General features: G+C 37.6%; 1 long non-coding RNA gene across 3 annotated transcripts; it reads right to left on the minus strand.

The window, feature by feature from the left end:
* Positions 1-952: 952 nt before the first annotated feature.
* Positions 953-7,954, minus strand: LOC138152373 (uncharacterized). 3 transcript variants are annotated; one of them, XR_011166088.1, is made up of 3 exons: positions 7,221-7,954; positions 4,463-4,512; positions 953-3,433 (listed from the first exon to the last, which is right to left on the minus strand). It is a non-coding gene; the product is annotated as an uncharacterized lncRNA (long non-coding RNA). The 3 variants fall into 3 exon arrangements; XR_011166089.1 differs by having other exon boundaries at positions 7,458-7,952; XR_011166087.1 differs by having other exon boundaries at positions 4,463-7,954.
* Positions 7,955-9,178: the final 1,224 nt, after the last annotated feature.

Raw genomic sequence — 9,178 nt, forward strand, 5'->3', positions numbered from 1 at the left:
TCAGAAAAGAACTGATGGAGTCTGAATGAAGGTAGAAGCATACATTTTTTTTAACTTTCTTTGCATTTCTTGTTGTTTTGGGGGGGAGCAGTGCGGGGAAGACTATGTTTTCTTTCACAACATAGCTAATTTGAAAATATCTTTTGCATGACTACATGTATATAATCTATATCAATTTGCTTGCCTTCTCAAGGAGGGAGAAGGACAGGGAGTGAGAGAATTTGGAACTCAAAATTTTTAAAAAACAAAAGTTAAAAATTGTTTTTGCATATGATTTGAAAAAAATATAAAAGTTCATATTTTTTTTTTAATTAAATAAGCTCTGTAAAATAAGCCAGGGGAAGAAAACATTTTGTGGAATTGGGCATCAGAAGGGTTGATGCTTGGGAGTTATTGTAAAATGGTGCAGTTTTCTGCATTTTTTCTTAAGAAGGAAATTGAGCAGAAGAAAATTTGGAATTCACATTATCTTCACAATGTTTCTTAATATATCAACTGAATTTAAACAAATTCTGTTTTCAAAGCATATGTTATAGTAGAACTGACTACTATTTAAAAAAACTAGATGGAAAATAAATCAAAGAGAGAAAACCTAAGAATAATTATATTACCTGAGAACCATAACCACAAAAGAAAAGTCTATCTCCAAAAAAAAAAAGCAAACCCCAAGACAAACCCATAAGTGAAAATTGTCTATATCTATTAGAACCAAAAGGTAAACCTAAAATACAAAGAATCCATTATTTTCTGAAATAAACCCTAAAATGTAAATTACCAGCAACGTCTTAGCCAAAATTCAAAACTTCCAAGATAAGGAAAAATTACAGCATACACCCAGAAAGAAAGGGTTCAAGTACCAAAGAACTACAGTATCACACAAGATCTGGCAGCTACATATAAATAAGAGAGGAAATCTTGTGTTGTACCCTGAATAACGCGAGCAAGACCCAAGTAATTTTAGAATGGACCTTTTATTTAAATGCCATGTTGGCTGATCAGGCCACATGGTGGGCTGAGCAGTTATCACCCCACGTTCCAGGTACAGCAGTGCCAGCAGCAGCCCCGATCTCAGGTAAAACCTCAGCTTATAAAGGGAGCCTACAAGGCCAATAGTTAGGAATTACGTAAGCAGAAACTTGTAGAGGCCAAAACAGTGACTGGTCAGTATACACCTTGAAATTCCTGCTCCTGACCCAAAAGCCTGCCCACGTCTATGCAGGTGAGCTGACTGGGAAAGGGCAGAGACCCAGTGGGGGAGGGTGGAGCTGACCCAGCAGTCTGCTCACTTCCTTGAGGTAGGGGGATGGAGAAAACCAGGTGCAACATTCCCCACTTCTTTTGTGCGTGTGTCAAATCTTTGACACCACCAGGTGTCATACAGGTCAGTCAGTTCTGTTCCCAAGGACTGGTAGTGGGGATCCATAACAATTAGCAATTTAACAGTTAATAGGGACTTCCTATAATCAAGGCCATAGTCACAAGAAAGAGGAGGGGGCCACATTTTTCCATCGGTCCTCTAGCTCAATTTCTCCAGGAAAGAAGCTGTCCCAATAGAGGTCAGGTCCAGATTCTTGGGAAAGCTCTTTGCAACTGATGTCTTCTTTTTCAGATTCCAAGGCTCATCTTTAGATGACTAGAGTTCAAATGTATAATACAAGAGCTCCTAGAAATATGATTTTACATATAAAAGTCCAGTTTTCTAGCCATGCAAGACTAGGTTCAAACAAATAGTTCAGTTTTCTTAGCCACACAGGGCTAGGCTCAGTTAATACAATGAGGATTTTCTCACAATTTTACAAAATGACATGATTACATTAAGTCAGATACACAATTACATGTCACCAAGATAACCAAGAAAACTTACATACAAACTATACAAGAATCATAATTAACATACAATTCCTTGTATCCCAGTTTCCTATTTCATTTAAACAATACTTTTAAATCCCAGATGCCTCATGCAGTTACAGAATTGCTTCTCCAGTTCAGATCTTGGGGTGACCAGATAATTTTGACTTAATATAAATTAGTGCAATTACTTAAGATTAGTTCCATATTTTGAAACTACAGAGAATTTTCAGTTTATTTATTTTTTGTTATTTCTACCTTTCCTAAATCTTGTACCTGGTATAGGAATCTTTTAAAATACAAAAAAACCTTTTTTAAAAAAATTGATTTCATCTGCCCTTTGTAAAATTATCAGACAGATGCATTAACAAATTAACATTAGTTTCACCCTTGACATTATCTTATCCAATCTTGTGCTAAAATCCAAAATCCATTCCTCTGATCTTATTCCCAAACATGCTCAAATCATGAATTCACATAATAGGAAGTTTTTAAAGCCAATTTCATGCATCTGTATTTAATCCCAGGTGTCATCTGGCCTGATCCTGTTGCTCTCCTCAAACTTCACTATGCTGGTCAATTAGGTATCTATTTCATTACTTTTTGCCTTATTACTAATCATCTCCTTCTTTAAAGGATGTTATCTCTATATTTATTAATTTATTTGGCCATGAATATTACTTCTCAGTGAATTTGCTACAGAATAAAAAGAGGGACAATGTCATTAACCTTGCCAGAAGGAAAATTTCCTTAGCCTTGTTTGATTCCAGGCATGAGTCATCTCCACTAGTCATTCAGAAAGCAACCAGGTGCTGAAAGCAAGGCTTAGGCATAAATAGGTGGGAGGTTTCCTTTTCAGAAAGAAAATGCACAATTGGGAAATAAAGTCAGAGAGATCCCAACTGGGCACTGTCCAAGGTTGTCCCCAAACTTTTCCAAGCACAGACATCCACCTTGAACAGTTTGCAGCCTGCAGCCTCTGCCATCCCATTATCAGCTTTTATGATGACTCCTGTAATCAAGGCTTAGAGAAATAGTAAAATTTACAGTCCCCAAAATTATTAAATAAATATGGACTAATATCCTTCAGATAGGGCCATCTAAAATTTGATTGAGCTATTAATTACAAACTAAAGTTACAAATCTTTCTGCCTTCCCAAAACTTCCTCATGCTCTCTCAACATAATTCTAAAACTTGTATCAACTATCTGGAAACAGATGAGGGACTGGATGAACCCCATTTGTCCCCAAACCTTCTTATCTGCTTTGTTCACCTTTTCATAAATAGACTTTAAAGACAGTTTGAATTAACCTGGTGTTAAAAATGGTATCTTTCTTTTCTCTCAACTAAAGTATCTCTGATTAAACTAAATATCAGACACCCAAGTACTCCATCATTCCAAGCACCCGATCCTTCCCCCCTTAAACAGCTGGGACCCAAAATCATTTGGGTAGATTTGTCTTTTTTTCGTAGGGGGCTAGGTCATGGATGTGGCCAAAGCCAGGTCCAGGGGGTGATGGGCCATGGTCTTGGGACAGTGGGTACTCAGCCTGAGATGACATCTGCAAGTGAAGGGTGCTGAGCCTAGAAGAAACAAATATGGCAAAGAGATTAAACAAGGGCCAAAAAGGAGTAGGAGGAAAGTTACCAGAAGTGGGGTTAGGATGGGTTAGTATAATGCATTACTCAAGACTATGTCACTTTCCTTTATATTTCTACAAACTACATAAACAAGATACTTCATAAGTTATTATTCTTTCACTACATAACTATACTGCCTTAAACAATAGAGGTTCCTGACTTGAACCTCACAACTTGTTTCACAAAGTTTGTTTATCCTCTGATTATATTCACTCTGGAAGAAAGAGATACTTCAGAAATTGAATCTTTAATCAGTTACAAATGTTAACTTTTGCTTAGAGCATAAAATAACTACAAATTCAGATCAAAACAGCAAGATCTCTTCTTCTTTTACAATCTCATTAAACCTTGATGAAGAAAGTTAGTTGAAAACTTTAAAATGATCTTAATCCATTTGCATAACTTTCTGCAATGTTCTAATTCTAGATGAAAAATAATATTAGATTTTCCAATAAGCTAACAGAAAAAAAAACTCATATCTTTTACTGACTACATGCTCTGATCATAGGAAATTTGCTAAAGAAGGAAAAAAATCACCTTAAACAGCAAATTTCACCAGTCACAGTTTAAAGCATTTTTTTATGGGTTGCAATCCAATAAAGATTTATCAGGTCTCACAAATGTAGAGATTCCATTCTTAATCTGATCCCAAATCCCAGGGTCCCATCTAGAAACTTCAGAAAATTCACAGTAAATTTCAATATTACAAAATCTATACATAATTGATAAAATGACCAGAAATCTTACAAAGTCTTTGCATAATTAAACTCATTCTGGTATAAAAGATAAGGAGCTTCATAACTAAAACAAGATCTGACCCTCCCTCTCACCATCCCCCTTTTTTTGGGGGGGGGGGGTGAGGACCTTGCCCACAAATTGTTTCCAGGGACACCTAGTTTCCATATTCTAGATTTTACAAAACTTAGAAGAGGATTCACAGGATCTTTTCTTCCCATAATTACCAATAATTACCTTTTCCCAAGCATGTTATTGTAAATACTTGATTTATGAATTGAAACTTCCTGTAAAACAAAGAAAAACTTAGAAGTTTATGATTTCTTAAATTACAACATTTCAGAATATCAAAACTCTGACATGGCTGGAGTACTTCATTCACCATCATTTTCTTGTTCCTCTGACAGTATAATTCTTAATTTAACAGCATTTAGAGTATGAGAAACTGCTTCTATTATAACATACATAATACAAATGTTTACCAGTAACAATATCATAAACAATTTTGATGTAGCTAAATTTAAACTTTAAACTAAAATCAAGTAATTACCAATCTGGTGATCTTAATTTAGTAATTTCCAAATTGTTTTGCACAGAAAAACGTTCATCCCATAATCATTGGCATAAATTTCACACCTAAGAAAGGTTTCAAATAAGGTTTCACTTTAGCTTACACAGTTTTCATTCAAAGAGATTTTTTTTTAATACCAAGCACTGTGCCAAGCACCTTTACAATTATATTAGTCCCATAAATTGAGATTTTGATGTGGATTCCACCACCATCCCCTTACTGGACAGTAAACTAAGGCAAACAAAACTCTCTGGGGTCATAGAGTGAGTCAATTTCTTAAATGTCAAATTAACAATATATACCTTTTTGATCATATAGCCACATATTTCTGAGTTCTAATACCCATGGCCCTCAGGAACGAAATATTATCCACAAATTTACATATATATTCAGTTCTCCATTCATGCTCATGTTTGAGATCAGTTTAAAATATGCTGGGCTAATTATTAATTCAAATTTAATAATCACTCAATTTCAGCCTTTCTAAAATAATAACAACAACAATAATAAAATAAACTTTCAAATATGGGAATTCCTTAAAACCAATTTGGTGTAAAAATGTTCTTAATATAAATTTCCCAAGACATTGTATATTCACATACATCCAAGTTAACATATATATCTATATCCTTAGATGACTCAACAGCTTCAGAATAGTAATAAGAAAATTGTTTTTAACATCAGAGTTCATAATTTTTCCAAATTACATAATTTATAAGATTATGTTCCAAATGTTATGTATTTAAAACTTGCTTCTATCCCATTGATCATGTTAGGTAAATTTGTTCCAAAGCACTTTACAGAGGAAATAAATTATAACTCTATAACTTTAAACCACTGTATACATTTTCATAATAGCCAAGATTTTAAATGAAATATCAGCATTATTACTATTGCCTGTTTGTAACCCAAATATAAGTTTTAAATTAACAAATTTTATAACATAAAAACCCGATACACATGCAATACAAAATTCAGATTTTTAAAAAAAATAGCTGTAATACTATTCCTACTTCAAAAATGTTTCTTAAGTTCATTTAGCTAAACAGACTTTTAGAAACACAATACAATCTCAGAAAGACGGCAACAAAATAACAATGAATATCAAATGACATCAAATGACATATACAATAATTGACTTTATCAATTCTGGCATGGATTCAAAGTTAGAGAGATACCAACATATGCCAGTCATCGCATTTTACAATCATTATACCATTCTGATCACAAGTGTTTCACAAACGATATTAATTTTCCTTTTACAAATCAAGGAATAAGTCAAGCCGAGATAGCAAAAAAGCTTCTGTTGTTTTTTTTTAAAGCAATTCCAATATCCTATTTCCAATTTCTTAATGATTAATTCTTAGAATTTGAGAAGATATTTTGTTTGTCCGTTTTTCTAACTTTCATTATAATTCCAGGCTAACCAGACCAGGACTATATAAAGAAATTGTAAATTTCTCAAATTAAAAAAACCTCAAAATATTACAACACTCGGGTCAGAGTGTCCCATTCAGCATTTTCTATTCCTTTAACAAAGAATTTTGGTGGACCTTTTGAAAGTGAGAGCTTTGAATCTGCCAATCTCAAAGCTCCAGACTTAATTGGCATTAATTGGTCAGGCAGGAGATCTAGCTTGCCTGCTTCTTTGATCAGAGGGGAGGGATTCCCAAAGAGGGGCCCACCTCCCCACCTCCCTGAGTTTTTGGAGGACTCTGGAAAGTCTCCCTCTCAGGGAAGGCCCTGCCTTGCCCCGCCCCTGGAGTCTCAGTGAGAAATTTCCCAACTGCCCAATTTCCTCCTGAGGGAGGTCCCTGTGCAGGTCCCAACCCCACCCATCTTTCCACTTCAGTGGGTGGAGAACTCCTTCCCACCAACTCCTTCCTCCTCCCCCCCTTCCCCCCACAAGCAGTGGCTGAGGGCTAGGGGTGGGGGCCTTCACCTTCTCCCACCTGAGCCAGTGGCAGCACAGGGTGGGGGGTCGGTTGGTTCCACCCTCTGCCTGACCCGGGAGCCAGCCCCTCCCCCCCAAGCCACTGCCATGCGAACCCGGCCATGTGGCTGCCCCAGCCCAGCTCGCTAAGGCTCAAAACAAACTCTACTATCCTAGAATGGATAGAACACATAGAAAGACAGATAAACAGACACTACGCTAACAGTACCAGCTGGAACCAAATTACAAGCAAAATCCCAGCGTCTGGAGTTTGCTTGGAGATTGAGGTACTCCTGTACTTCAGCTACATCTAGCTCTCATATCTCAACAAAACAGAACAGATTTATTCCTATTTTGAGGTCCTGAATACACAAAGGGAGGAGCCAGTCGAAGTCAGGAGGTAGGTGCAATCTTTCCCTCCTTGAGACCTGGGGCCCTGGAACTTCGTCAGGGGCTAGCCCCCCTATGAATCTGGGCGAGCAGATACCTACCTCCGAAGCCGAGAGCTCTTCTTATTCGGCAAAATCTAGCTGGCTCCCCGAAGTGGCCAAGGCTGCTTCCTCCCCACCCCTCCCCTTTTCTTATCTCTCTTTCTCTGAAGGGGAGACAAGGAGAAAGCTGGAAGTCCAACAATTTCCCTGGCTATCTTTTGAACACAGAAGTTGTTAGTTTCAGACAGACAAACAGAAAGGCAAACACACAAACACAACAGACAGAAAACCACTCACCTCTGGAGGCTGACAGAGATCTAGGTCCAAAGAGCCGAAATCTGATCTGATCGATGTCAGGGGATGGTCTGGACTTTCTCAGCCTTGAGTTCTGAGCTCTGAGAAAATTTCAGATGCCAGCTGCTCAAGGAAGTCAAAGCTGAGTGGCCTCCATCCCCCGAGGCCAAGGGTCTTGGGCCTTGGACGGCAACACAGAAGGCTGTCTGTATCTTTCTGGGGCCTCCAAGTTGCTGTACCCTGAATAACATGAGCAAGACCCAAGTAACAATTTTAGAATGGACCTTTTATTTAAATGCCATGTTGGCTGATCAGGCCACATGGCGGGCTGAGCAGTTATCACCCCACATCCCAGGTATAGCAGTACCAGCAGTAGCCAGCAGTAGCCAGCAGCAGCCCCGATCTCAGGTAAAACCGCAGCTTATAAAGGGAGCACACGTGGCCAACAGTTAGGTATTACATAAGCAGAAACTTGCAGAGGCCAAAACAGCGACTGGTCAGTACACACCTTGAAATTCCTGCTCCTGACCCAGAAGCCAGCCCACCTCTAAGCAGGTGAGCTGACTGGGAAAGGGCAGAGACCCAGTGGGGGAGGGTGGAGCTGACCCAGCAGTCTGCTCACTTCCTTGAGGTAGGGGGGATGGGGAAAACCAGGCACAACACTTGGAACATAAATTCCAAAAGGCAAAACTTCATAAAGATTTATGCCCAAGAACAACTTTTCTTGCAAAACTAAGTACAATCTTATATATCATAAAATGATTTTTAATTCTGTGTTCTAATCCAATCGTCTATCAACTAATGCAGGAGTTCTTTTTTGTTAAATGGATTTATTTTCTGTTAACAAGCATTCATTTTCTCTACATCCTACATCCTCCTAATTGAAAAAGAAAAAAAGAAAAAGAAAATTTTTGTAACAAATATGCATAGTAATTCCCATATTGGCAATAGAACACAGAACCCAACAATATGTTGTTTACAATAGACACAATTAAAACATAAAGATTCATGAGATAAAATAAGAGGCAAGAACAGGATTTTTGCCTCAGATGAACTCAGAAAAGGGGGGGCTAACAATTTTGAATTCAGAGTAGGCTGTAGTGAAAAAATAAGAAAATTAAAGGGGAATTAATAGGGAAACTACATGATATTTAAAGAACCATAAACAATGAAATAATATGTACAAAGTGTCATTATATACTTAAAATAATTAAAGGAAAAATGAATCAAATTATAGGGAGAAATAGTAAAACTATAACAGTTGGGAACTTCAATGTACTCCTCTTAGACCTAAGCAAATCTAATAAAAAGATGTACAAGAAAGAAGTTAATGGCCTGAACTCAATTTTTGAAATTTTAAAATTGTGATAGATCTTTGCAATTAATGAGTGATACTGAAAATTAATACATATATTTCTTTTTCTTTTTAAGCAATTGGGGTTAAGTAACTTGCTCAAGGTTACTCAGCCAGTTATTTCTGGGTGTGGTGCTAAGTATCTGAGCCTGCATTCGATCCCCTGGGCCATCCCGACACTGAGGCTGGTGCTCTTACTCGCTGAGCCACCCGGCTGCCCCTAAGCAATTGGGGTTAAGTAACTTGCTCAAGGTTACATGGCCAGGTGTTTTTGGGTGGGTGCTAAGTGTCTGAGCCTGGATTCGATCCCCCAGGTCATCCTGACACTGGGGCTGGTGCTCTTACTTGCTGTGCTACCTGGCCACCCCAA

This window comes from Petaurus breviceps, unplaced genomic scaffold (genome assembly GCF_028583685.1).
Source record: "Petaurus breviceps papuanus isolate PSGF00001 unplaced genomic scaffold, PetGlider_PUasm1.0 90925, whole genome shotgun sequence".
Taxonomy (NCBI): domain Eukaryota; kingdom Metazoa; phylum Chordata; class Mammalia; order Diprotodontia; family Petauridae; genus Petaurus; species Petaurus breviceps.